The sequence below is a fragment of the Papio anubis genome, chromosome 5 (genome assembly GCF_008728515.1).
Source record: "Papio anubis isolate 15944 chromosome 5, Panubis1.0, whole genome shotgun sequence".
NCBI classification, from domain to species: Eukaryota; Metazoa; Chordata; class Mammalia; order Primates; family Cercopithecidae; genus Papio; species Papio anubis.
In genome coordinates, this window is record NC_044980.1 from 84,858,025 (window position 1) to 84,885,944 (window position 27,920).

Below are 27,920 nucleotides of genomic sequence, written 5' to 3' on the forward strand. Positions count from 1 at the left end.
TGTAATCATTGTGCCCAGTTACATAAGAAGAAAAAATAAACCCAAACACTTAGTCTTATTAACTTTGCTAAATTGAATAAATGTTCTCTTGACAAGAAAAAATACAATAAACTTCTTTGTCCTCTTTTTTTTCTCTGGTTGGAAATACAAATTATCATAATGGAGGATAATGAGAAAACATTTTTATGTGAGAGGAAGCCTTAGCAGATATAAAAACAAATTTTTAAATATTTGTTTTATATTTGTTTTTTGAATCTGAGAAGGCAGCCACCAAGAAAAAAAGCACTGATAGACCTAGAAAACGAGGTACTAAAATTTCTGAAGAGAATATTTATTTTTTTAAGTAATCCAAGGAAAACCATAAGAGGAATATCAATGTGATATTGATATGAATATTGGTGTAACACAGAACAGATCCTTCAGAAGAAATTGGTCAGCCTGTGACTTGGTTAAATTGATAGCACATTGTAAAACTCAATATATATTTCCAATTCAGTGGCATAGAATATATTTGAGTGTGGTGGAGAAAGTATTAGGGAATACCTTCAACATGTGACTGGTAGAACTAGACCATAACTGCCTAGCTGAGGACCTTAAACAAAGTTTCTCTCTATCATGCCATTTCTCCATCTGCCCAATGGGAATAGCACATTCTCTGACTAATTTACGGAATTGTAAGCAATACTTTCAAAGGTGTGTATGTTTTGAAAAACATAACATTTTATGTGTACATAGGGAATAAAGATAATATTATTTTAGTAAAAGAAATATTGCAACTGGGCGCAGTGGCTCACGCCTGTAATCCCAGCACTTTGGGAGGCCAAGGCAGTTGGATCACAAGTTCAAGAGATCGAGACCATCCTGGCGAACATGGTGAAACCCTGTCTCTACTAAAAATACAAAAATTAGCTGGGTGTGGTGGTGCACACCTGTAGCCCCAGCTATTCAGGAGGCTGAGGCAAGAGAATCGCTTGAACCTAGGAGGTGGAGGTTGCAGTGAGCCGAGATCCAGCCACTGCACTCTAGCCTGGTGACAGAGTGAGCCTCCATTTCAAATTAAAAAAAAAAAAAAGAAGAATTTTTGCCTATTTCCAACGTAAGAATGAATGCAGCCAGTTGACATATCACACAACCAAAGGGAAAAGAGGCTTGCCATTTAGGAAGTGATGCAAACAGAAAAGGATTCTATCTTGGATTATAGTTTTAAATATTTGCTCTGTCCATTTGTCCATTTTTCTTTTCTCTTTCAGGGACACAGATGACAAAAGTATTACTTCTTCTTTATGGGTCCTCCATTTCCACTACTTTCTTTCTAAGCCTTTTTATTTCTTTCATGACTCATTTTCTTGGTTGCTTTCCTACCTGTCATCAGTGCCCCTTGTTAGATATTTATTTGAGACTATCCTCTGAGAACCTTGCAATTTATTTTTTATTTTTGAGGTAATATTTTTGTTTTTCCATTTCCTTTCTGAGTTCAATCAACTTTCTTTATCCTCTCTATGCCTATTTTTAGTTTTTATTTATGAATTTCTCATTTGAGATGCTTTTGCATATCTTCAAATGCTTAAGTATATTTAATCATATTTCTCATGTTGATTTTCAGTTTTCTTCTAATTCAAGGCTATTTTGTAGAAGGAAGTGGTTTACTCAGTTGGTTTTTTGTAATATTTTGTTCCCTGATTTTTTGCGATAACTTAATATGGACTTACATTTCCTATTGTTTGCTTTTATACTGAGGTATTTCATGAAATTCCTAGCTTGATGTCACAATTTCACCCTATCTGTTAGTATAGCAACTCCAGGTTCTCTGTCCTGTTTGTTCCTTTATTTGTTTTGGTATGGTAGGATGGGGGTTGGGAGTCCTCTGAATTTATGGTTCTCTTTGGCCAGGATCCTGTATTTCTCCTGTCTTATTTTTTTCTTTTCCTCTTTACCACACAATTGTCAGAGTGCTTTTCCCATTTTTGTTTTTGTTCTGTTGTCTTTTTCAGAAGCTATGCATTTTGAAAAGTGTCCTTTTTAAATTGAAACTCTCCTTCCACATATACTTTGAAATTTCTTCCCTGTAGTCCATGCTCTGATCTGCTTGAACATTCTTTTAGTATTTTTAAATTTAGGATGTACTTAGTCTTTTGGTATTTGTTTTGATCACCCTTAGGCACCTTCACCCAGTTTTCTTCTTTTTTATTCTCTGAAGTTATTCTTGATCTGGCTTTGCTTCCTCAAAGCCTTATAGCAAGGCAATAGGGCAGGGAGGGAAAGGAAGCACAAGAGTCAGGCTACACATATTTGATAACTTTTCTCTTTCTACATACACTTGTTTTGATGCTTCAGTATTGTCTGTTTTTGATTAATGTTGAAGGCATAGCCTTATGTAGAGTTTACATTTTTGTTCTTGTTCCGATTGTTTGGGACAATATTGGAAGGTAGGAAGCTATGCAGATGTCACTGTCTGTAGTCTCCTGGAAGTACTGAGATTTTATGCATAACTGTTATAAACACTTGAGTGAAAGTCTTTTTGTGTATGTATATTTTTATTTCTTCTGGATAAATATATAGGGGTGGAGTTCCTGGGTCATATGATATACATTTAACTTTTTAAGAAATTGCCAAACAGTTCTCAAAAGTAGTTGTACCATTTGAATCTCCCACTTGCAATGTAGAGAGTTCCAGGTGATGGAGAGATTAAGAGCAGACTGAAACTACTCTGTTTGGTCTTCCATTGTTGCTGCTATGAAGTCAGCTGTCAGTTTTATTGCTTTCCCTTTTATTGGATCTTTCTTTTATCTCCGGTTACATCTAATATCTTCTTTTTATCTTTGATGTTCTATAATTTCACCAGGATATTTGCAGATGTGATTTATTTTCATTTATAATGCTTGAGGTCCATTTGGCTTTCTCAGGCTCAGGTTTAGTGCTCTCCCATAAACCTGGAGAAATATTAGCTATCATCTCTGATATCTGGTCATTGCTTCATCTCCTCTATTTCACGTTCTTTTTCTAGTACTAGTATGTTAGACTAACTTTTAAATTTTTCATGTATTGGTTTGTTTAACACTTCTTTTATATAAATTCTTTGGATCTATTTTTTGATTACATTGACATTTTAGTTGTATTATACACTTTAAAAATCTATATTACTTTTTTCAATATGATTGAATGCGCTTCATGCACTCTTATTTCTTGCTTGTATTTTTGAGCTTGTCTTTTTTCATATTAATCATATTTATTTCATATTTGGTGCTGATCATTTCAACATCTAAAATCTTTAAGGATATGAATCTACTGTTCTTCCTTAGATCTTATTCATGGTGGGCTTTTCCCCCTTATGTTTTGTAAATTTAAATGTAAGCTGCTTATTTATCTTATGAAATATCGTAAGGTATAATTCTTTGAAAATTCTTTTTTGCTTGATTACAATTCTCCAAGAGTATTCATGCTTGCTTCTGTCGATTTCCTGAAATAAACCCAAACCAGGACCACTAAAATTAAATTTTTTTCATGATGTTTTCCAGACATATTGGAAGGCTAAATTATGATTACAACAAATTCTTAGAGAAGAATTTGTGTGTGTTCGTTTGTTTCATCCACTTAGTTGCAAGATTAGGACAGGCAATATTCCTTGTTCTTTCTTTCTTGTGGCAACTTCATTTTTATGTTACCTTTAAAATAAGGACATATCCACAGAGGTCTTAGCTTTAGGTGGGGAATTTCTTCTTATATTCCCCAGCTTAGCAGGTTCTAGGATTTATATCCTGTTCCATACTTTGTGCAACCATCAACGGAAACTGAGAATTCTGGATTTGATAAAAAATTCACGGAAAGATTTAGATCACTGGGTCATTCCTATTACTTATTTTCTAGTCACTATGCATTTTTTGGCCACATTTTAATTTTCTTCCCCATTTTCTTTTACTTATTTTATTGTATTTCATTTGGTGGGTTCTCCAGAGTATTTTTTCTGTCATTCTGATAGATCTGGAAGTCTGCATGCTATTTTAAATGACTGTTGACGCACTAGTGGGGAATTTTATATGGAACAATGCACTAGATAAATAAGTAAAAGAGAAAATGGATTAAGTTTGATCCTTCCCAGAGCCTTGGAGGAAATAAATTAGTTATGTTTTTAAAATCAGAATAAATGCCATTTAATACAATGTACTGACAATCTATATTTACATGCACTCGAAGTTCTACTGAATATAAGAACAAATATCTCTATCATACTTTTAGCTATTTCCACAAAGAAAACAAGACACAAACAGATTGATTGCAATGTAAGTTTAGATCTATCAACCAAAAAAATCTTAACATTTTACAATATCAATATTGTTCAATTATAAATGTAGATAGAGCATAAATGTAGGTAGAGCATAAATGTAGATGGAAAACACAAGCAGAAGAGAGAGATTGCTAGATAGATAATTAAAGTAAAACAAAAATAATTGTTAGTCATTTAAAAGAGATTAATTTGTTTAGAAGTTGTTAGCAAAGGGCAATAATAATTTTTAAATGAAGAATTAATTCTGTTAAACAGAAAAATTGATATCTCTTTGTAAAATAATCAGCAAGGACTAAAAATAACTTTGTTTAACTGGAACGATTTTGTATATGAAACTTAAACTTTGACAGGCTTAAATTTTAAATGGTTTTTATTTTATTTTGTGTCACATTCAACTGGTATGTGTCTGTCTTAAAATCTGATAGAAATTTGGGACTACATTGAAGACTATACGAGATTAAGGTTTTGGACAATACTAACAGCTCTAGTCCATTGGAAATAGAACATTTTTATATAAATCTTTCCTCTGAAGATCCAGAACTTCTTAACTGTATTTTTCCATAAATTAAAATCAACCTTAAAGCATTTTAGTTTTGCTTTTGTTGTTGCCTTGTTTTGTTTTTTTGAGACAGTGTCTCATTCTGTCACCCAGGCTGGAATATGGTGGCACAATCACAGCTCACTGTACCCTGGACTTCCTGGGCTCAATTATCTCACTAGAGCCTCCCAAGTAGCTGGGACTAGGTATATGTCACCACATCTGGCTAACATATTTATTTATTTATTTTGTAGAAATGAAGTCTCTTTATGTTGCCTATGCTGGTCTCGAACTCTTGGGTTCTAGTGATCCTCCAGCCTGAGCCTCCCAAATTGCTGGGATTACAGACATCAGCCACAGAATCTGGCCCATTAAGTGGTAAGAGGCAGGTGTTAGATTTTTTTATATATCATTCATAAATCCATATCTGTACTTTTATATTCTTTGTTTAAACATCTTATCCCAGTGCTTGGCAATTTTTAAATGCTCAGCAATATTACTGAATAAATAGCTTAGGAAGTTTCTGCATTTCTTTATCTCTGAACATTTATAGTGTATATATTCATAGGGTTTTGTGTACCTCCATATTTTATACATATCTTCATCTTTAATTCTGAAATTCTCTATGGAAAAGATGTTTACATAACTTTCGTTTTTCTTGTGCGAAAAGTGTAGCCTTGAGATCTGGTGTAGCCTTATGATCTAGAGAAATCCAGATGTGGAATTTTCTGTTTGGTCCAGTAGGGGGCTATAACAATGATTTCTGGGGTCAGTTAAATGTACATTATTTGGGTGACATAGGAGTAAAACTGTAAGAAAACATAATCATGACTTCAAACTCGCTTTATTGCACCTACTCTTACTTAGAAACACTATGGATCTATGCCCAGTATTGAGTATGAGATGGACATTTAGAGATTATCTATTTTAAATTGCTGTTTCTTAGAACGAAACCTAGTCATCTGGAATTCATTTAGATTATCTTTCTAATATGGTTGGGCTTTGTGTCTCCACGCAAATATCATCTTGAATTGTAATCCCCATAATCTCCATAATTTCCACTTGTCAAGGAAGAGATCAGTTGCAGGTAATAGAATCATGGAAGTGGTTTCCTCCATGCTGTTCTCATGATAGTGAGTGAATTCTCATGAGATCTGATGGTTTTGTAAGGGGCTCTTCCTGTTTTGCTCAGCACTTCTTCCCACCGCCTTGTGAAGAAGGTGCCTTGCTTCCTCTTCACCTTCTGCCATGATTGTAAATTTCCTGAGGCCTCCCCAGCAACGCTAAACTGTGAGTCAGTTAAGCCTCTTTCCTTTATAAATTACTCAGTCTTGGGCAGTTCTTTGTAGCAGTATGAAAATGGACTAATACACTTTCCTTATCTAACTCTATTCAGAATTGAAAATATGGCAGTCACATTTAGCTCTTCTGTCTTTGTGAGCTGGTTCTGATTTTCCTTTGGTGTGAACACATCTATATAATATCCCACATTTATATAGACCTTATTTAGAGCATTTGTACATCTATTATCTCATCTTTATAATAACCATCCATGTTGCATAGGAAGTTATCATCATCATTTCATAGCTGGAGACAATGATGCTAAGGGAGGTTAAGTGGTTTGTTCAATGTCACAGTTATTGAGGAGTCAGAGGACTAAAATCTAGGTGTCTTAGCCCAAGATCGTTCTCATTACATCACACTTCATCTCTTTTTATATCCATAGTGCAATTAGTTAATTATACTTGCAAAAAATCTACCAAATATTTCATCAAATATTTGATTAATGACCCTACATATTTTTTGAGTTTATATAGTAATTCTCTCATTTTAGCATGTTCTTTCTCATAAAACTAAACATTTCTCTTTGCTTTAACACAATTTATTCAACAAACATGTCTTAAGTTTCTACTATACACTAGGCATTCTTCTAGGCAATGTTATTTTATTATGATAAAGATCAGTTCATGTTTTAAAGAAAATGAGTGTATCTTCAACTCAGCTACAAAGTAACATTATGTAAAAATTTAGAGTTAAGAATAAATCATTTGGGGCCTGCCAGTTTGTACTATATTTTCCATTTATACTTGTTTGGAAAAACATGGAAATTGAGAAGCCCAAATTCACTTTGGCACATACCAAATATTGTGCTTTATTCTTGTAAAGCTGTATATGCCTTATGACAATAGAATAAAATAAATAATGCATTGTTTATTGTCACAGGAATAAAATATTCACATAAGTGAAAAATTCAGACAATTATTAACTTTTCAGGTTCCAAATACTAACAATTTAGGTGTAAATATGTTTAAAATCTAATAAATAATTTCATTTTTCTTGTTATTAAACCAAACAAATGTTTTTGATGACTCAATCTTTATTATTATGTGTTCCAATATACTATAGTGAGTAGCTCGAAGCCACTGTATGTTTTGTGGTTCTCTTGGCTTTGCTCTCTCTTCTTTTTAAAATGTCTCATTCTGTCAGCTTCTAAAAATACCTTGCTAACTTTTAAAAAATGTATTTTCTACATACTGTAACTTAGAAAGAAATGATATTTGAAAGGTACAAATGTAGGCAGCTTTAGTTTAAAAATCAACTTATTTTCATTGGAAACATAAAGTTATGAAATAAAATGACTGAACATAAATGTCTGAAAAATTTTTCATCTCACTAGTAAACAAAAATATCCCTGTTAGAACAATAACATTCCAGTTTTCTTCCATCGATTTGGTATTTTTATATTAATGCTCACATTTTTAGTGTGAAAAATGGGCATTATTGTACTGTATACTGTTGCAATTTAGAAATATGTATCAATAGCTATAAAATGATACAAAGTTGATCTAAAACTTATACCTCTGTATATTTGTGCTAAAAATTCAGGTTATTTTACAAATCTATAGGTAGACATGTATAAATATATTATATTATATATAATTCCATTGTATTCTTTCTTAGAGACAGAAATATATCTATATATATATATAGAGAGAGAGAGAGATGCATCAGCATTTATATAGAACAGGCATTATTAAATGAAAAAAGTAAGTTTTAAATATTCTATTTTTAATGAAACTTTTATGTATTTCTAAATAAATAGAAATAGAAATTAGTCCAGAGAATTAACACTAAATTGTCAACTAGAGTTATTTCTGAGTAGTGAAAATATGGGTGATTTTCCTTATTTTTTCTGTATCTATGTAATAGTTTTTAAAAATTCAGCACATACTAATTTTATAAAAATAGTCATCTTAATGGTGTAGAAAGTAGGGAGTGAGAGCAAACAGGCAGTGGAGTCAAGGAACAATACTATGACAATAACATTAATGACAGCTTACACTCTACTTAGGATTTTTGACATCATTATGTTGATTAAGCATCATTATGTATGTCATTTTGCTTAATCTTTACAATGGCATTGTTTCCCTATTTTTTCAGATAAGGAAACTGAGACTGAGAATAACTTACTTAATTTGCCATTTCTAGTAAAAAGTAGATCTGGGGCGTAAATCCAGAGGGGCCTACTTTCAGACTGAATTTTCTTTCCATCCTCCAGTATTACGGCAGGCTTATGCTCAGAAGCCCTTTTGCCTGGTTTTTCATTTTGGAATGTGTTCTAGAAATGTGACATTACTGTTCATATATTGTGAACATAAGGCAGACTTCTATCCATATCAGACTGCTATGATTTGATCTTACTCTGCCATTTGAGACTTGTTACTTTATCTCAGTTTTCCTTGTCTATTTTCTGATCTGTGAAATGGGGTAGTCATGATACCTATCACACAGTGTGTGTTGTATAGTTAGTGACATTGTGGGATAATGCATGAAAAGTGTATGACACAATGGTCACTATCATTATCACTATTAATGTTTGTATTCAGTAATAAATAATGATTTCCTATCTTTGGAACAATTATTTGAGCTATCAGTTATAGCTTTTTCTAATTTGTTAAATGGGCCTAAAGTTAGTTTATAGGCCCCTCAAAGTTAGGCATTTTGCTTTCTTGTCTGCAATAGCATTAGACTTATTCTGTTGCTTGGGAGAATGCAAATGCATACAGATTTTAAGCCGACATCCCAATGACAGGTTGTTTAAGGTGAAAGTTTTGTCTTCTCTTGCTTTGAGAGGTATGCATAGTCAAAGTTTATTGCAGGGCAATATATGACAAATCCATAGAAACGACTACTGTATACAGTTGATCCTTGAACAACATTGTTTGAGCTACAGGGATCCACTTATTGTGCATTTTTTTCAACCAAATGCAGATCAAAATACAGTACCGGAGAGATACAGACCCAGTGTATATGGAGGGCTTACTTTTATATCTACAAATTCTGTAGGGCTATGGCACTTAAGTATAGTTGGATTTTGATGTGTGTGGGGGTCCTGGAACCAATCCTTCATGTTTACCAAAGGAAGACTATATATATATTTTGATATATATTATTGCATGGTTATCTGTGTGCTATGGTTTGAATATTTCTTTGTCTCTCCACAACACTCATGCTAAAATTTGGTCCCCAATGTGGAGGTGTTGGGAGGTGGAGGCTTGTGGAAGGTGTTTGGGGCAGGTACCTCATGAATGGCTTGGTGCTGTTTTCAGGGTAGTGGGTGAGTTCTCGCTGTCCTGAGACTGGGGTTATTCTCTCATGAAGGGGCTATTTCCTTCAAGAGTGGGTCATCATAAAGCTAGGACACCCTTTGGCTTTGGTCAGTCTTCACAGGTGTTTGCTTGCCCTTTGACCTTCTCTGCTGTGTTGTGATATAGCCCAAAAAAAACCCCATGGAGCCAGGCCCATGCCCCTGAGCTCTTCAGCCTACAGATCCATGAGCTAAATGAACCTCTTTTCTTCATAAATTACCCAGTTTCAGATATTCTTTTATAGCAACACAAAACAGACTAAGACACAGTGTTAAGTCCTCATTTAAATTCTATGTGGGAAAAAAGGAATACGTAAAATTTAGTCTTTCACAAAACAGCTACAGAAACAACTAAGAAAAAAAAAAGAAAATCTGCTAGAAAATAAATACCATAAAATAGATACACTTAAACTGGAAATTTAGACAAAGGAGAGAATGGAGCTAATGGAAGAATCAGTAAATACCAGGTAGTCAGCATGCGAGTTAGATTTTAGGGATTGGGTAAAATTCAGAAATGCAGAGGTGAATGCATGCATGGTATGTGGGTGTGTATGTAAACCAGACATTCTAGTCAGAGGGGATCACACAAAGAAAGCCACAGATATTGGAATGTGTTGGGCACAGACTTAGAACTGGAAGTAGTTACGTAAGTTTTGTGCTCAAGGATTGTGAGAATTGAAAGTTTACAGATGAATGATAAGATGATACAGAGCAGAATGGAGAACCTTGATGCCATTCCAGGAAATTAGAATTTTGTTTTATAGTCAACAGGGAGCCACTGAAACATTTCAATGATGTAATGATCAGATTACAGTTATGCTTTGGAAAAATTAGGCCAATAATAGCACATTCAGTGGATTATAGGGAAGAATTCAGAATTGGGCAAGTGAGATAGCAAAGTTTTAAAAGGCTGCAGATTTAAAATTATACCTTTGCCTTTACAGGATGCATAGGGCTGATTATGTAAAGCATTGGTGTAAAGGGAGACTGTGGCTCAGTATCGTGAAAGTTATCAATTGCCTTGATATGAGAGGATTTTGTATGGAAAGGGTATGAACAAATTAAGAGTTAATGAAGAATTAAGCACTATCAAATCTGATGTTTATAAATCTGTAAATACAGTCTGTCCTTAATATGTGGGTTTTTAATATCAAAATTTTTGCAGTTACAAAGGTAGATATCAAAGGAAAAACATCATAACCTGCAAATAAACTGATTATTTCTGACATTAGTTTCTACTGAATCATTTTCCCCAAACCTTAACCTTAGCATCTTTCTCATTATCTGTATAGTTCATTATCTTTCTAATTGTCAAATGTGGTGTATCTCTGTAATGGAAATATCACTCTTAATTTTGATTTAAAAATTTAAAGTAGGTGATCAACAACAATTAGATTACTCATATACATCAAGACCTTAAAAAATTGTAGGAAATTTAAAGGGATTTGAATAAGTTTTCTTTTTCTTTTTCTTTTTCTTTTTTTAAGACAAGTTCTTGTTCTGTCACCCAGGCTGGAGTGCAGTGGCACTATCTTGGCTCACTGCAGCCTTGACCTCCTGGGCTCAAGTGATCCTCCCATCTAGCCTCTCGAATTGATGGGACTACAGGCGTATGCCACCATGCCTGGCTAAATCTTTGTATTTTTTGTAGAGATGGGGTTTCAGCATGTTGCCCAGACTGGTCTCAAACTCCTGGGCTCAAGTGATTCATCTGCCTCAGCCTCACAAAGTGCTAGGATTATAGGAGTCAGCGAGCTTGGGAGATACTTTCTTTGGAGACAGCATGGTTGGGATTCTCATTGTGCAAAACAAATGAGTATAGATAGGGGCATGCCTGCTCCTCACCTTGGGTCTTCAGCAAGGACAGCTTGAAATGTGGGGTTTTGTTTTTTTTTGTTTTTGCCCTAGAAGGACACAGTGAACTGGTGTCTAACTCACATTGGAAAGAGTCCTAAAGGGCAAGATTAACTCACATTGGAAAGAGTGCTAAAGGGCAAGATTTGGCTAAAACAGCCTGGGTCGGTGAAGGAGGTCAGCATAGACTTCTGCCATAGTGAAGACAGCTAAGCACAAGGAGGTGCAGAAGCTGAGGGGAACTGTTAAGTAATAAGCCAAAGGACAGCAATGATTGTGTCAAACAGTTGGAGAAATCCAGGAACGGTATCCCCCGAAAAACAACACAAGTGTTTGATTTAAGCATTTCCCAGGACCAAAGAAATTGAAACCATCTTATAATAGCAACAATAATTGAGAAATGTTTGCCTCCCAAAGCCCCCTGCCTCTTTTCACGTCTCCCTGAACTTTATTTGCTTTAGTCTTAATTGGAAATGGTAGAAACTCTTGCTTATAACAGAAGTGGCATAGGAATGCCATGTAGAAATACCATGCAAGGAAAGAGAGAAGAAGTAACTTATACCCTGTCTCCCTCCCCCTTTAAGAGGCAATAGGAGTTTGCCTGTAATGAAAGAGCTAACTTTAAATCAAGTTTAAAGTTTGGATTATTATCTGGATCTATGAATTTTAGATTAAATTATGAATTGAAACTTATTACTCAGGAGCAACGAGTGAAGTCATGGGGCCTGCGTGAATTGTTGTTCAGGAATGGGGGCTGGAGAAACGGTGCATGCATCAACATTATTTAAAAGGAATGTGAGAATGTGATAAAGTGGCTTTAATGTTTTTACATCATGGATCTTGCTTGTTTAATGATACTGTGCTGCAAAAGCTAAGGCGAAATTTCAGGTTATAAAACTGATGAAGGTTTTCATTAAGTCTATGAAAGTGATGTTAGGATCCAATTAAAAAATGAAGAGTAGGGCTGGGCCGGTGGCTCACGCCTGTAATCCTAGCACTTTGGGAGGCCAAAGTGGTGGATCACCTCGGTCAGGAGATCGAGACCATCTAACATGGTGAAACCCCATCTCTACTAAAAATACAAAAAATTAACCGGGCGTGTTGTCACTCACCTGTAGTTCCAGCTACTCTGGAGGCTGAGGCAGGAAAATCACTTGAACCCGGGAGGTGGAGGTTGCAGTGAGCTGAGATTGCACCATTGTACTCTGCTCTGGGGAACAGAGCAAGACTCCGTATCAAAAAAAAAAAAAAAAAAAAAAAAAAGAAGAGTTGACAGAATTAGAAAGTTAACAATTGAGAAATAGAAAGTTAACAAGTGACAATCAGAAATAATTCAAATCAGAACATAGATATCTTTATCATGATGCAGTGGCAGTTGTAGCACTATATGCGTTTGACAAAAGCCATCAAGTTGTACACTTAAAACTGGGGAATGTTATTGTATGTAAATTACATACTACTTAAAAAAGGAGACTGAATGAATAAATGCTCCATACATTTTATAGGTTTTTGATTAATTTCCAGAATCCTCAAAAGGTTGAACTTGACAATTTTTGCTAGTGTTCTTACTGCTTTTATGGAAGAGCAGATTTCAGAACATTCTTTCTCTTCTATTTGGAAACCTCACTTCTATAAATGGAATTTTAAAATATGTGTTTATTTCTTCCTGGCTTCTTTCATTCAACATTATCTTCATTAGATTAATATTTGTAGTTTATTTTATTTGCTCTATAATGCTCTATAACAGTGATTCTCTCACCCTTTTTGGCATCAGAGACTGATTTTTGTGGAAGATATTTTTTCCACAGACTGGGTGCAGGGGTGGAGATGGTGAGGGTGGTGGGGTGGTTTCAGAGGCATTAGATTTTCCTAAGGAGCAAACAAGCTACATCACTTGCATTAGCAGTTCCCAATGGGGTTTGTGTTCCTATGAGAATCTAATGCTGCTGCTGATCTAACCGGACGCAGAGCTCAGGTGGTAATGCACACTCCTGTGCAGCTCACCTCCTGCTATGTAGCCCAGTTCCTAACAGGCCGTGGATGGGTACCGGTGTAATGTTTAGGAATGTGCATATGTTCTGGCTATGCATCTTGTGTCATCTGTATACATACATATGAAATATCTTCTGAATTATGTGTTCTATTTTTGCTGTTTTTATCTTGATGATGTGAAGAATTTCAACAATCTTTTTGTATTTATTGAGATGATTATATAAACTTTCTTCTTTATTTCCTAGTGCACATATTTATTTTCTAATACAACACTCACCTTGCATTCTTTAAATAAAACCAACTTGGTCCAGATGTGTAATTCTTTAAATATGTCACTAGATTTTATTTTCTGTTATTTTGTTTATTTAGGATCCATTTCACAAAATAAATTGCCCATAATTTTTTTTCTTTTAATATTCTTGCCGTGTTTGGTTTTAAAATTATGCTGACCTCACAGAATACTTAGATGGTGATTCCTGTTTTTCTATTCTTTGGAAGGGTTTGTTTAAAATTGGCATGTTTCTTTTTATATATTTGGAAATTTTACAAGTGAAACAATCTATGTCTAAGATTCTCTTTGTAAGTAGGTTATTGTTTAGAAATTCAGTTTACTAATAGATATAATGCTATTCAGATATTTATTTTTGCGTTTCGGTAAGTCGTGTCTTCAAAATTATTAGCATATCACTGGTCAAAATACCCTCTTGTTACATTTTTTAATGCTTCTAGGATATGTGGTGATATTTTCCTTTTCATTCTTGATATTAGTTATTTATGGTTTCTTTCTTTATTCCCCTTGATTAGTATTTTTGTTTCCTTGATCTTTCCAAATAAGCAAGTTTAAAAGATTTAAACATCTTTTCTGTTAATATGTCTCCTACTTTATTAGCTCCTGGTCATTTGTTATTTTCTTTCCTTTACATCCTGTCAGTTTAATTTGCTCTTCTTTTTCTAATTTCTTGAAGCTGATATTTAGGTAACTGATTTTTTAGTCTTTTATTTCTGCTAACATATGCATTAAAGTTAGAAATTTTTCTCTTAGTCGATTTATTGTTTCATACCAAAAGTTTAATAGCAAGATTGAAGTTTTTACATTTCTAAATATAATTTTGGATTAATATTATTTTCCTTTTTATTATGTCAGTTTTTTTCTTTATATATTTGGAGGCTATTAATTAGCTGCAAAAAGTGTTACATCTTTTTCTTACATCAATCCTTTACATTTTTTAAAAAAATCCCTCTTTCCTTCTAGTAATACTTGATAAGTTGAGAGAAAATATTTGAGAAAATATTTGCAAGTCACATATCTGAAAAACATATCAGAATATATAAAGAACTTTTAAAACTCAAAAATATACAAACAAACCGAAAACAAGCAGAAAATATGAATATACACTTTCTTATTTTATTTTTACTGTGGTAAAATTTACATAATGTAAAATTTCCCATGTTAACTCTTTTTGATGTATACAATTCAATGATATTAAGTACTTGTGCAACCATCACCACTATCCATCTTTTGAACTTTGCATTATCCCAAAATGAAACTCTGTATCAATTACAGTATTCCTTTTATTTTTAAAGATGTCATGATACATATTTCCTTTTGCTGTTTAATATAGGATTCTGCAGCTGTGGCTATAGACATATTTTGTCAAAATTGATTTGTGATTCAATTCTCTTAAAAATAATCTACAGATCTTTACAATTGACTGAAAGTTTTTATAATACTATCTAAATATGAGTAAACATAAAACAAGGAATAAACTAACTTGGTTATAAATACAAAGCCAAAATGAACTTATAAATTAAAATAAAAACAACTATATAACCAAAACAATTCAAATCATTAACTGAAGTAAACATTTAAAATTCAAATAGTTATTTACAAACTAAATGTATAATACTGATTACTATGGCACAAATTATTTTGAAGTTGGCAGTCCTGTATTACCAAAATGTGGGATGAAGTCTCCATTTTCAGTTGTAACTAACATGAATGTGTGCACCTCATTTGACTTTGCTTAGAGCAGTGTTTCTCAAGCTTAACCTAATACCAGCCTAACCAGGGAACTTTCAAGAATACTAATGACTGGGCCTCACCTGCAAAGATTCTGTGTAATTGCCCTAGACTGACCTGAGCCCTGGGGTGTTTTAAATGTCCCCAGCTGAACCTAATGACAAGTCAAGGTGTCCAGTCAAGGTTGAGGACTGTGGATTTATGTGAATAAGTTGTTTGTGTGCCACTTCTACCACTATTATTTTTCTCATTAGACTCTAATTAACATATAATTACTTGGAACTGACAGTATATGACAGTATAGTAAACCAAATGTAATGCAAAACTAAATGTTTTATGGCAGTACTGGTTATATACCTAATCCAAAAAATGCCTATGTTAATTTGTGTTGATGTATTTTTCATTAAAAGAGCACAAGGTAAAATTTTTTGAAGACAGATTATCTATCTCCAAGAATATGTCTGAGGACCAACAAAGATCTACAAATCATCATTTGAATAGTGTTCCTATAACTATTTAACATTATATAAGAACAAAAACAGCCGACCTTATTGGTTCTCAACCATGGCTACACACATTAAAATCAACTGGCAAGCTTAAAAGGTAAAAACAAAACAAAACAAAAAAACCCAAAAAAACTCACCTCATTTTCAACCTGAGAGGAACTAAATCCCTGGAGGTAAAAGTAAAACAATGACTTTTACAAGCTTCCCAGGTGATTCTCCTGTTCAGGCAAGGGTGAGATTGACTATTCTATTATTTGCAAATTACATAAACTAAGTTGGAAATGTTGAGAAAGATTTAAATGCATTTGCATCCTTTATGTAATCTTAAAAATCACTTATTTGTAAATAAATTGTAAAGAAAGTCTGGATTTTTATAATTACAAGAGAAATAAATGCATTGCCATATTTAAATGATATTCTCATTTTTTAAATAAAAAATTGAAAGCCGGCAGCTATGTTTCACTTATTACTGTCTTCTTAAGCATTTAGCTTAGGGCAGAGTTGGGTAACATGCATGAAGATAAACTTTAACTCTTTAAGGATTTTTTTAAGGAGAATAAAATGGCAAAAAGATTGACAAATTATAAAAGGCAACAAGATTTCAATAAAGGTAACATGTGGTGCTATAAGATGGAAAGAAAATTGTATAGTTTTGAGTAAAGTGATCCACAATTACCTAGAAAGTTCAGGAAAAAGACTGAGATTATTTTAGTAACATTTTATTCGGTAGCCATTTCCTGAAATATTCTTCATAATAGAAATAGCACATATTACACACACACACACACACACACACACACACATACACACACGTAGGACTGGCAAATGATAATGTCAAAAACTCCACAAATGTCTGTGAATTCTGATTTACTTTTATGAAGTTTCTCAGTAAAATAACATTGAGAAATCTACCTAATCTTGTTTGAAGTATAAGATATCTGGTATTGGGACTGAACTTTTTTCATACAAAAGTTTTTGTTTGTTGTTTTTTCAGAAGACATTATATATTTGCAATACTAGGGAGTTCTTTAATTGATTCAATGATGTATTTATTATTGCTATGTGTGTGTCAGGCACTGCGGTAGGATCTAGGGAGTTACAAATGATTAACTTTTAAGTATTTATTGGAGCAATGGACAGATCAGTCAACAATTACAATTTAATTTGAGTGCTATAAATACTATTATTACTATTAAAAATAATATTAGCTAAAAACAAATGGGATTACATCAAACTAAAAAGTTCTGCATAGTAAAGAAACAATCAACAGAGTGAAAAGACAACCTATGAAATGGAAAAATACATTTGTAAACCATACATCTGATAAAGGGTTAACATTCAGAATATTTAAAATGCTCAAACAATACAATTGTAAGAAAACAAGTAACCTGATTTTAAAAATGGTCAAGGAAACTAAATAGACACTTTAAAAAAAGATATACAAATGGGCAACAGGTAGATTGAAAGAATGCTCAACATCGCTAATTGTCAGAAATTACAAGTCAAAACCACAAGAAGATACAACCTCACACCTGTTAGAATGACTATTATTAAACAGCAAAAGTTAACAAGTGTTGGTGAGGATGTGGAGAAACAGGATCCCTTGTACACCACTGATGAGAATGTAAATTAGTACATCCGTTATGGAAAACAGTATGGAGGTTCTTCAAAAACTTAAAAATAGAACTACCATATGATCCAGCAATCCCACTTCTAGATATACGTCCAAAGGATATGAAATCAGTATGTTGAAGAGATAGCAGCACTCTTATGTTCATTGCAGTATTATTCACAATAGGCAAAATATGGAATCAACCTGTATCTATCAGAGGATGAAAAGATAAATAAAATGTGGTACATATACATAATAGAAGACCATTCAGCCTCAAAAAAAGAGAAAATCCTGTCATTTGCAACATCATGGATGAACCTGGAGGACAATATGTTAAGTGAAATAAGCCAGGCACAGAAAGATAAATGCTGTATGATCTCACTTATACGTGGAGTGTAAAAACGTCAAACTCCTAGAAACAAAGAGTAAAATGGTAGCTACCAATGAGAGGAGGTGGTGGTGAGGGGTTGGGAGATGTTGATCAAAAGATATATTAATAATTTCAGTTAAATAGAAAAATTTCAAGACATCTATTTTCCCTCATGGTGAATATAGTTAATGACAATGTATTGTATACTTACAAATTACTGACTAGATTTTGTTCTCATCCCCCAAAAATAAGTAGGTGAGGTAATGCATATGTTAATTAGCTTGATTCTGTCATTGCAAAATGTGTATATATACATCAAAACGTATGTTGTACACTATAAATATAGACAATTTTTGCCAACTAAAAATAATAGGCCAGGTGTGGTGGCTTACGCCTGTAATCCCAGCACTTTGGGAGGCCGAGGCGGGCGGATCACGAGGTCAGGAGATCGAGACCATCCTGGCTAACACGGTGAAACCCCATCTCTACTAAAAATACAAAAAATTAGCCGGGTGTGGTGGTGGGTGCCTGTAGTCCCAGCTACTCGGGAGGCTGAGACAGGAGAATGGCATGAACCTGGGAGGCAGAGCTTGCAGTAAGCCGAGATCACGCCACCGCACCCCAGCCTGGGTGACAGAGCAAGACTCCATCTCAAAAAAAATAAAATAAAATAAAATAAAATAATAATAATAATACCAGCTAATAGTAATAGAACACTTGCTATATGCTGGACTCTGTTCTTAGCATTTCACATGTATTAATTAAGTTAATAATATAACACTGGTTGCTTCTGTAATGCAACAAGTCAATTGCTGTCTAATCCCTATGACACCAAAGAAGTTAGTGATTGTTCAGAGTCATAAAACAAATAATTCCTGGCCAATTCAAAGAAGCATTGAAGAAATAGTCTAAATAGAGGGAATAGCACTTGCAAATGCATGGATGCATGGACCGTCCATTGAACTACAGATAATTTAGTATATTTGGAGCATTGAGAATATGAAATAGTGGTAGGAGGAAAGGATGAAAAAATTCAGGAATTGTATCTTGAGGAACTAATATTTTATGCTGATGAAGTTGGACTAGACAGAAAGTGAAGGGAAGCTATTTAACAATTTAAAGCATGGTATTTACATAATCAGAATATTGTATTTTAGAACGACTAATCCATTGGTCATTCCAGTTGGTATAGAGAATGAATTAGGAAGGAAAAGTTGGAGATAGAGAGTTAAGAGACTATTGTAATAGTCAAAGCAGGAGCTAATAGCCTGGACATAAAGTGGTAGAGAGGGGATAGAGGCAGTCAATAAAGTTGATAGATATTAAGAAGTTAAATAGAAGCCAGGTATGGTGGCTCATGCTTTTAGTTCCAACTCCCTTCTGGAGGTTGAGGCAGTAGGATGGCATGAGCCTGAAAGGTCAAGGCTGCAGTGAGCTGTGATGACACCACTGCACTCCTGCCTGGGTGGCAGAGCAATGTCCTGTTTCAAAAAACTAAGAAAAAATAGGTAAAGTAGAAAAGGAATGCTAATCAATTTTGTGGTGAGAAACTCTGAAGTTTGATTTTATGTGTACCCTTGGCTAGGTTAAGGTACCCAGATATTTGGTCAAACATTATGGTAGATGTTTCTGTTAGGGTAGATTTTAGGTGAGATTAAAATCTAAATCAACAGATTTTTAGTAGAGCAGATTACGCTGCTTATAATATGTGGTTACTTAGATTGCATAATGTGGATTGGCATCATCCAATAAACTGAGGGCCTTAATAGAAAAAGACTGACCTCCCTGGAAGAAGAGAGAATACTGCCAGCAAGACTTTGAACTTGAATTGCAATGCTTCCCTGGGTCTCCAGCCTGCTAGCCTACTCTGAAGATTTTGGACTTGTCAGGATTTCCCAATCACATGAGCAAATTCCTTAAAATAAATCTTTCTCTCTGTATATCCTGTTGGTCCTGTTTCTCTGGAGAAGCTTGACTAACACAGAGGGTAATTGAAAAGGAAGAGTCTAGGATTATGCCTGCAATGGATAGTTGTCGGGGCCATTCACAGGCATTGGAAGCACAGAAGGAAAGATGACTTGGGAGGATATAAAGAATTGAGTAAATCAGATGTCTGAGGCACACACAAATGGATAGGATTAGTGGAAATTTTATAAGGCTAAAAGTCAAGCAAGAAATCTGGGATAGATATTCCACTCTGGGAGAGGGTTCTGTGTTTGGAAAAAAAAAAATCCGTTCAAGAAAAACAGCAACATAAAGATAAGAATAGAAGCCTGGGATAAAGTAAGAGAACGAGGAGACTAGCAAAAACCTTTTAGGGTTGAAAATTAAAAAACTGGGACAGAGTGGAATCACAGAAGTCAAGAGAAAGATAATTTTAAGGAAGGATGAGTCAAATGCTACCAGACTACATAATTTTGAAATTAGAAGGAAATCAGTGCCCTTAGGAAGAAGAGTTTTCAAGACCTATAGATTTAAGATAGACAAAAGCCAAGCAGCACTTACTACAACAGTGTTTAGAAAAGCAAGTCACATTTTTATCTATCTCATAGCCAGATTTGTAGTGAAATTAGGAGGGGTATTTTCACTTAGCATACACATATTGATTTGATGTGCAGAACAACTTTGAGGCTGAGAGAGTTCAGGAAACTTGCCATCTTCCCTTGTGACAAAATGGCATATCCAGAATTTGAACTTGTGTTCAGTGCTCCATAAGAGAGTCATAATACATTGATTTGCTATAAAAAAGCAAGACAAGTAGCCACATATAGCAATAGCCAAGAAGGAAAGAGAAAGAGACAGAGGGAAACAAGTAGGAATAAATAATCTTACACACAACCTTGCACTTATTTATAAGAAAAGAAACAATATGAAGTATCTTAGACTGAGAAAAGAAGTTGTTAGCTGGCCACAGGGAAAGTGCAACAGAAGGATTTCCACAATGGTCATTATTCGAGAAAATGGCTAAATATAAGATGAATGATTGTTTGGGAAATATTAGTTTATTAAGAATCTGTGCCTTTAGGTGACTCAGAGAAGGAAATTCAAATTTCTCAAGTGGGACTTCAGAATTCTGCATCAGTACTACTTTGAGTTACTTAAAAAAAAATGTTGGGCTACATGTCAGAACTTTTGACTCTAAATATGTGGGAATGAAGATCTGCTTTAAAAAATTTATATATAGGTGCTATCTATATTTTATACGTATACATTCAAATAAAGCATCAGTGTGTTTAAGGGAGGATGAATGAGTATAAATGCATTCTACATGTGCCAGAAATTAGATGCATTAAAATGCATGTCAGCATTTCTCTAATAAATAAAAAATTTAAAGTATGTGTTTATATAATTATATTTTTTAAATTCTGTTCTACATCTATTGTTTTTATAATAAATTCCCATCTAAATCTGAAAGAGTGGTAGAATTTTCTAATTCTTTTGAAAATCAGCTGTGAACTTTTTCTAGTGTACATGCATTGTAACAAAATTCAAGAGTTGGCTACAATAATTTTTAGCCTCCAAAATTTTGCAAGTTGCCATTCATTAGCAAAGGTAAGAAAAGATATTGTCCAAAATTTAACAACAAAGAAATTATACTAATCAAGTGTCCTTTAAAATATTATATAATTTACGTATTTGATATGCTTGTTTGCTTATTAATAATTTACAGAGTAGTAAATCAAAAGTGAGATCTTAAGCATTTTGAAACAGAATGTATGAGCCAAAATAATGGGTGCTTACAGAAACAAGCTTCTAATGCTTTTATATTCTTAATGAAAAATATTGCTTGTAGGTATTAACATATAAATGCCTGTTCTCCACACCCAAGTTCACATTGTCAACACAGTTAATCTAGTAGGTATATGCATTATTTCAACATACTTTCGAGAACATAAATTCTCCAGTTTTTAAAAATTCTATTATCTTAGATATTAACCTACTTATACTTAAATATAGTTGAATGACTTTTGCTGCTCAGGTTTTTAATTATTTATAATTTTTGCTATTTTATTTCACTAAATAATATAAACTAAATAAATGAGATAAGCTGCAGATATGCTTAATCTCTACTTCCATTAATAATTTTACTTCTATATCTATCCCAGGAGTATTAGACCTTTCCATACTAGTGGGATGGTTAGTTAAGGCAATCCAGAAAGGAGAAAGAAAACACAAATGCATGAACTTTAAACTTTTTTAAATGAATATTTTGCATTAAATAAATATTTTGTATTAAATGAATATTTTATAATTTTACAGGATGTTTTCCTGTAAAATTAAATATGTAAGCCAAAACCCAAATTATTTCTTCAAGCATTTTTTTTTTTTTTTGCCCAACCTCTAACAGTTATTCCAATAATTTATTCCTTCTGAGGTAAAAAGTTATGCATTTTGGGAAGTCATCTAAATTAAGTAGGTATGTTTGTGCGTGTCCGTGTGTGCAATTTCAATTATAAATTTATAGATTATATGACCTTTCTGTGAATATAGATGAACTCCCTCATATATCATTGTATTCAGCTCATATTGTTTAAATTTAACAAAATTTAACCCTGGATACTTGTTTTTGTAATTATACTTCAATCTGTGCACAGCATTTCTTGCCATCCAAAAATTACAGGCTTCTAGGTTATGGGAGTGGATCATTGATTACAAACAACAGGATGGAAAAATGAGTGGAAGTAATTTATTTTACAGATAATTGTGAAGTAATTTATTTCGACAAGCACTTTGTTTTCTTTATAATTGCTATATAATACAGCAGATTTAGTAATGTATTACTTCGTATCAATAACAACCAACATTTTCAATGCAAACACTTCAGAAAATTACCCTTATTGGAGAAAACAGACATTGCATTTTATTTCCAAATAGCTTTCTAAGTGACAATAGGAAAGACACACCATTACCTACCATTTCCTAACGCTAAAAATCATAAAGCAAAAATAGTTTTTCTTTCAGGCCTACATGGAAAACATAAAACTTCCCTTTTAAAATAAGAATCTCATGACCCGTCCTTTAGTCTTCAAATGACCAGGTGTTTTATGACAAAGATTTCCAAAGGTTCTTAGTTTTCAAATTTCTATCAATTTCCTCTTAATATAAAACTCATGCTATATTTGATTTTTTTTCTCACAGAAATCCCAAATACTTGGATATTCTCTTCTCTTTGAATATATTTCATAACTGTTGTTATGGTAAATCCAAATTTACTTTGCTTAATCTAGTTATCTATCCATAAAAGTCTTCCAAGTATTCAGTTCTAAAAACAGCCTTTTATTTTTCTTCTCCACTGACTCATATTTTAAGCAAATTGCCTATTACTCATGCTTTGAAGAGAATGTTTTTAGTTTGCTACTTTACTTTTTCCTTAGGGGAAAAGAAACATTTTTCATGTTCTAAATTCTTAAATTCTTAATTTAAGTTAAGCCATTTTGGGGGTGGGGTGGGGGACTTGTTTATATTGACCACTTCACTCCATGTGTTTCAGGGTTCACAGAAAAGCCATAGCAACTAGAGGACTCTAGTATAGATACTGCCACTTAGCCAACGGTTTAGAAATTTTCACAAGTTTAGATTTAAAGGAAATATTAATACACTGAGTTTCATTAAACTTTTTCAACACAATATGATACTGTCACATAAAATTTGAAAGTTATGTAACTTTAAAAAAATGTTACCCTTTTGTGAGTTTTTAGAGTTGTGCTTTTAAATTTAGTTGTGCTTTTAAATAAAATTGAATAAAATCACACAAGGAGCAAATTTAATGCTATTGTAATGCCTCTAGAGGGCAGTATTAAATTATTTGAGACTGTAACCTAGACTTTCTCAAGCAAGTCACTCAATATTTGAAGAGGTGACAATGAAAATGGAAGAGGGTAGTGTTCTTTTTGTAATCTTATTCATGGATGCAAATGGCTGTGAAATCCAAGTCCTCACACTTGAATCAACAAGTGTTGTGGGAAGACGGTGTTTTTAATTGAACTTCTTATCTGCTCTGCAGAGAAAGAGCTTATTTTCTCCTACTACTAAGGTCTCTGGACTTTCATTGGCACACTTAAAATACGTGATGCTTATAGAGTGAAAATAAGTAATTGCTTTCCAATAAGGACTCTTTCCCTGCAGACCACTGTAAGAACCGCACTTTTGGTCAGATCACATTATTTTCACATTTGTGATTTGAATTGTGGATTTTGAAATATTCAAATAAATTAATTGTTTAAATAGTCTTTCAAAATTGTATCAGCTACAAGTATAATTTTTTTCCTATGAGAACTCTTTTCCTCACTACATAGAGATATAAAATTTTTCAGGTGGTTTCTTAGCTCTCCAATACAATAAAAAGAACAAGTAAATATAAGGGATAATGAAATCCTTACTAACTGGTGTCAGTTAACTTTAGCCCTTTTCTCGCAGAAACCATGCTTCATCCCTGAAGCACGAGAGACTCCTGAGACAAGGGTGAATTGTTGGCCCTGTTCAAATAGATAACTATAATTTACAGTTTTTCATTTCAGTTCTTTTCTTTGTAGATGTATCTTTCCAAAGTTATAAAGTCAATTTGATTTTTCCTGAATAATCATGTTACACCCTGAGGTGATGAAAGAAGATTCGAGAACCCAGCTGCTTTCCTGTATTCAAAACTGGTTGAAAGCATGAAGGTTTATTCTTCTTGTTGTTTATATAAAAGGTAGGATCAGCATGACTGCTTTACTCATTCTTCTGACATTCTCTTTGGGAGTGTAGAATATATTTTCTTTTATAGAATATGTTTCCAACCTGAATACAGAATCTGAAGGATGGTTTTACATTTCTTCCAATAATTTTTGTGAAAGAAATATTAAATATGCCCTTTAAATTTGTAGCAGCCGTGCTTAATTTAAAATTAAGTACATAGGAAATTTTGATTTTGGGAAAAAAAACCTTATTTGTTAAGATAGCTTATACACTTTATCTTCTTAGTAGCCTATTTGTGCAATATTGTAAATATTTTATGAAAGCTTACAGAATCTGTGTGAGAGGTATAAAGCATTATTCCTGCTTTTAAATGGAAAACATTGAATTCTAGAGTCAAAAGTGACTTCTGTAAGGTTACTTATAGATCAACATTGGTATGCATAAGAAAAAAGTTTTCTAATTTCTGTTGAAAACATCTTATTTATTTTAAATAAATCCTTTCTGCATCAGAAAACAGACATCCTCTAAAAGTAAAGAAAAAAAAGGCTATTTGTTTCCAACTTTCTCTTAACACCTGGAGTCTCCTCAGAAGGCAGATCTCCACTCCTCGAGTGCTACACACTTGTCTGCCCCTCTTGCCAGTCAGTGGTACAGAATATACTAAACTGCAGATATTTCTGCTGTAAATGCACTGAGAGTTTTGCTTCAGAGTGCAGCCACTGTGGACTGAGAGAATGATTGGTCAATAAACTCAGGGGTCTTCTGATATTTTTAATACACTTGGATACAATTGTCATTAGCATTCCAGGAAAGTCCCTGATTTGGAATGTATCACTAATATCTCCCACTGGTTCCTGTGGCATAAGGGAGACCGTGATGTACATTGTTTCAAACATGGGGCATCACACCTGGTGGGAGTACCCTGGATTTATCAGTGGTTCTGCTCCTCACATACCCCTGTGCATAGGCTAGTTTGTGAAACTCTTGGAGGCCGCATGGCTTGTGAAACACGTGGAGGTCCAGCAAACTCAAAGAACTCCATACAATCACTGTAACCATTTACTGACCAATCTCTTAACCTGTTTTTCAACCCCTAGATTCTCTCTTTTTACCGTAATACATCCCACTTTCTGCCACTGCTGTTCAAAATGTGTCCAGACTCAGCATCCCAAGCCCCGTGTAATCTCATGCCTTTTACTTACTATTCAGGTAAATATCCCTCTCTCATGCAATATCTACCATGAAAACAAATCGAGTTATGTGTATGCCAAAAACTTCCAACACTCTTTGTTCAATCCAACTCGTGCTTCAGAGTTCTAGACTTGTATATATCCAGTAGCCCCTTGGCATCAGTACTTAGATGTGCCATAGAAAAACTGACCTCATCCGGAATGTAATTCATCATCTCCATACACAAACCTGTTTTTCTTCCTGTGCTTTCAATCACAGTGAAGAGCATCACAATTCAGCAGTTGCCCAAACCAGGAACTGCTGCTTTCTTCATCTGTAACTTCTGATTATTCCTGAAATCCTAAATATTTCTTGAATCCTTTCACTCATCTCCTCTTCCTGAGTCTAGCTCACCATCATCTCTTGAAGTGACTCAGAAACGGAAAGCCACAAACTGCACGTTCTCACTTACAAATAGGTAAGCAATGGGTACACATGGACCTACAATGTGTAATCATAGACACTAGAGACACCAACAGGTGGGAGGGTGGCAAAGCGGTGAGGAATGAATTATTGCCTGTTGGGCACAGTGTAGGTGATTTAGTGTATACTATTCAGGGTACACTAAAAGCCCACACTTCACCACTACACAATGTATCCATGTAATACCACTGCACTTGTGCTCCCTTAATCTATTTTAAAAATTTAGAAAAATAAAAATAAATAAATAATAAAATACTACAGCATTTCTCATAATGGAATCAAAATAACTAAAACAAAATTTCTTTACTTGAAACTCTTAAATGATTCATTTTTGCTTTCAGGGTAAAGTCCGTATCAATTATATGGTCTTCAAGATCCTGTATTATCTGGGCTTTGCTTATTCAACCAACTACAATCTTGGCTTTCCTAAGATTGGCACCAACCATGAAAAAAATCCATTTTTTCCTGCAGGAAAACAATTCCCAACCTGAATTCTAAATGTGAGGGAATTCATGGCTGTGAATTGTGGTAATCAAGTATTCTCAGTTTGTTACAGACAGTTGCCTTATATTAATATTTCCAAATATTAATTCAGACACATCTCCAAGTGAATCGCTTCTCTCAAGCACATCCTATTCAAACAGCGACCTTGCTTTTTGACTCTTCCTCAAGCATCAGGCTTTAGCTTAGATACAAATTTTTATAGGATGCCTACCCTACAAGGTAGGTATGTGGGGTCCTACCTGTGTGTGCACATAGCATCCTGCATTTCCTCCATCACATGGTTATTATATCTTGATTTCCTATTCACTTAATTGTTGTCTACTAGACTTTTAGCTCCATGAGGGCAGGGGCTCTGTCTCTCTTGTTCCCACATTTGTACTCAACTCTGGGTACAGTGCTTAGAACCATTAGGTGCTCAATTAAAATTAGTTAAGTGAATGAATGTAGCAAATATATCTCAGAGTTCTAAGACTTATGTCATATTGTTCCATTTTTGGGAAAGCCCACATTTTTGTTTATATTTTTGTATTAAATTTTATTTATTTTCAAATAATCTCAAATATATAGAAAAGTTGAAAGAACAGTATAAAGAATTTTTTTTCCTGAACTATTTGAGACTACATTACCAAATTGTTGCCTCATGATCCCTTAATTTCTTTTGGCTGCTGTAACAAAATAGCTTAGACTGAGAAATTTACAAACACAGGAATTAATTGCTCAAAATTCTGGAGACTGGGAAGTTCCAGATTACGTGCCAGCTCTTTCAGTGTCTGGTGAGGGTCCATTCCTCATAGATGGTGCCTTCTATGTGTCCTCCTATGGTAGAAGGGCAAGGAGACTCCTCCTCCAAGCTTCTTTTAGAAGGGCATTAATTCTATTCCTGAGGGCTTTACTCTCATGACTTAATCATCTTTTAAAGGTTCTGCCTCTTAATATCATCCCAGGGTGAGTTAGGTCTCAATATATGAATTCACAGGGTGGGGAGGGGACGCACAAATATTCAGACCATAGTAACACATAATACTTTAACATGTGTTTTCTAAAACACATGGATATTCTCCTATATAACCAACATGCAACCATTGAAATTAGAAAATACAAGATAAGTGACTACTAATTTTCAGACCCCTTTCAATTCTTGTCAAATGTACCAATACATGATCCATACACGGAAATGACAGGTCTGTTGGATGGAAGAAATAAATTAACCAATCCCTGAGCTGCCTTAACTCATGACTTTTTCTAATATACATAATACATTTT